Source organism: Mya arenaria, chromosome 11, assembly GCF_026914265.1.
Source record: "Mya arenaria isolate MELC-2E11 chromosome 11, ASM2691426v1".
NCBI lineage: Eukaryota > Metazoa > Mollusca > Bivalvia > Myida > Myidae > Mya > Mya arenaria.
Genome location: NC_069132.1, coordinates 17,346,918 through 17,349,802, shown reverse-complemented (window position 1 = coordinate 17,349,802; position 2,885 = coordinate 17,346,918).

Sequence of the window (2,885 nt, the reverse complement as noted above, 5' to 3'; positions counted from 1 at the left end):
CCAGGTATGATCTTCTTATCTTGACTGAACAAATGTCTGATAGTTTAGGTAGGCGTACATGGGCAACTTATATCAAAGAAATATTGTTTACGTATGGTTTAAGCTATTCTGGGATTGCCCATGATGTTTGAGATATACATATTATATTTATGTCTCATTTTAAAACGCGAATTGCTGATTGTGGTAGACAAACATGGCTTGGTGATGTAAATAATCTTCACATTGTGATACTTATAAATGCTTTAAGTCTTTATTGAATGTTGAAAGATACCTTAATATCAGTTTACGGTTTCCTGTATGAAAATCATTGGCTAGATTTAGAACCTCTAGTCATAAACTCCACATTAAAATTGTTGTTGTTTTTTATATTGAGAGATTATTGCTTTTGTATGTATTTTTTATTGGACAAAGACATACTTGTTATTGAAGATGAATTTATTTTTTAAGTGTTCAATATTTAATGACATTGGTGAAAATTATTTGTTTTCTTGGTATTTTGGAATAGTGGCATTGTTCATTTCTATAACCTGATGGCATCGGAAAATGTTACCCATTTTAAATCCCCTGCTCTTTATGTTTATATACTGGTGTTTGTCAGAGATTGTGCTTTGATCTCTCTTTAATTGTCAATTAAAAGGGAAAGATGCTATATAAATATTATATTATGCAGTCAACTGTTTAAAGATCAGGCGTTCTTAATGTAAATGAATAATTTAACTGGCATTAAGACTGAGTTATCTATAATTACAAGTTTTGATATTTGGTGTTAAGATATCTTCATGTAATATGAAGATGTGTTTTTGGTTTAAACAGAGAAGAGAGAGTGGAGAATTTCTTTTAAGTCAAAAATATGCTGGAAACCCAAATTGTTCTTTATTGCAGCATAACTAGTACATGGAAAACAGCTACTTCAACTTTGATCCAAGTGGTCTCATTGTGTGTTTTTTACTGTGATATTGCTTTGTAAGATTGCAATTTGCCTAACAGTGAGATGTTAGTGAAAACGTTGAACATGTATGTAGTTACCTCATATGCTTTCATGAACTAGATTAAAATATTGGCAAACAGGTAAAATATATTGCTATATGAATATGCTGAAATTCTATTGCTTTTGTATTTTACATTTGGTTGTATTCAGCTTGTCTGCCTTTTTTAAATTCTGAGATATTGTGATAGCCTTTGTGCTGTCGCCCCCCTTTTACCTAGGTCACAATACACATAGGTCAACCTTTACCAACTGAAACACTATCAGTCCTGTTGTGTCGTCCCCCTTTATCAACTAAGCAACTTGCAGTCCTGTTGAGTTGTCCCCATTTATCAACTAAGCAACTTGAAGTCCTGTTGTGTCGTCCCCCTTTATCAATTGAGCAACTTGCAGTCCTGTTGTGTCGTCCCCATTTATCAACTGAGAAACTTGCAGTCCTGTAGTGTCGCCCCCCTTTATCAACTGAGACACTTGCAGTCCTGTAGTGTCATCCCCCTTTATCAACTGAGCAACTTGAAGTCCTGTTGTGTCGTCCCCCTTTATCAACTGAGCAACTTGCAGTCCTGTAGTGTCGCCCCCTTTATCAACTGAGACACTTGCAGTCCTGTAGTGTCACCCCCCTTTATCAACTGAGCAACTTGACGTCCTGTTGTGTCGTCCCCCTTTATCAACTGAGCAACTTGCAGTCCTGTTGTGTCGTCCCCCTTTATCAACTGAGACACTTGCAGTCCTGTAGTGTCAGCCCCCTTTATCAACTGAGACACTTGCAGTCCTGTAGTGTCGTCCCCCTTTATCAACTGAGCAACTTGTAGTCCTGTTGTGTCGTCCCCCTTTATCAATTGAGCAACTTGCAGTCCTGTTGTGCCGTCCCCCTTTATCAATTGATCAACTTGCAGTCCTGTTGTGTCGTCCCCCTTTATCAACTGAGCAACTTGCAGTCCTGATGTGTTGTCCCCCTTTATCAATTGAGCAACTTGAAGTCCTGTTGTGTCGTCCCCCTTTATCAACTGAGCAACTTGAAGTCCTGTTGTGTCGCCCCCCTTTATCAACTGAGCAACTTGCAGTCCTGTTGTGTCGCCCCCCTTTATCAACTGAGACACTTGCAGTCCTGTAGTGTCGCCCCCCCTTTATCAACTGAGACACTTGCAGTCCTGTTGTTTGGCCCCGTTATCATTTGAGCAACTTGAAGTCCTGTTGTGTCGTCCCCCTTTATCAACTAAGCAACTTGCAGTCCTGTTGTGTCGTCCCCCTTTATCAACTGAGCAACTTGCAGTCCTGTTGTGTCGTCCCCCTTTATCAACTGAGCAACTTGCAGTCCTGTTGTGTCATCCCCCTTCATCAACTGAGACACTTGCAGTCCTGTTGTGTCGTCCCCCTTTATCAACTGAGCAACTTGCAGTCCTGTTGTGTCGTCCCCCTTTATCAACTGAGCAACTTGCAGTCCTGATGTGTTGTCCCCCTTTATCAATTGAGCAACTTGAAGTCCTGTTGTGTCGTCCCCCTTTATCAACTGAGCAACTTGACGTCCTGTTGTGTCATCCCCCTTCATCAACTGAGACACTTGCAGTCCTGTTGTGTCGTCCCCCTTTATTAACTCAGACACTTGCAGTCCTGTTGTGTCGTCCCCCTTTATCAACTGAGCAACTTGAAGTCCTGTTGTGTCGTCCCCCTTTATCAACTAAGCAACTTGCAGTCCTGTTGTGTCATCCCCCTTTATCAACTGAGCAACTTGCAGTCCTGTTGTGTCGTCCCCCTTTATCAACTGAGCAACTTGCAGTCCTGTTGTGTCATCCCCCTTCATCAACTGAGACACTTGCAGTCCTGTTGTGTCGTCCCCCTTTATCAACTGAGACACTTGCAGTCCTGTAGTGTCGTCCCCCTTTATCAACTGAGCAACTTG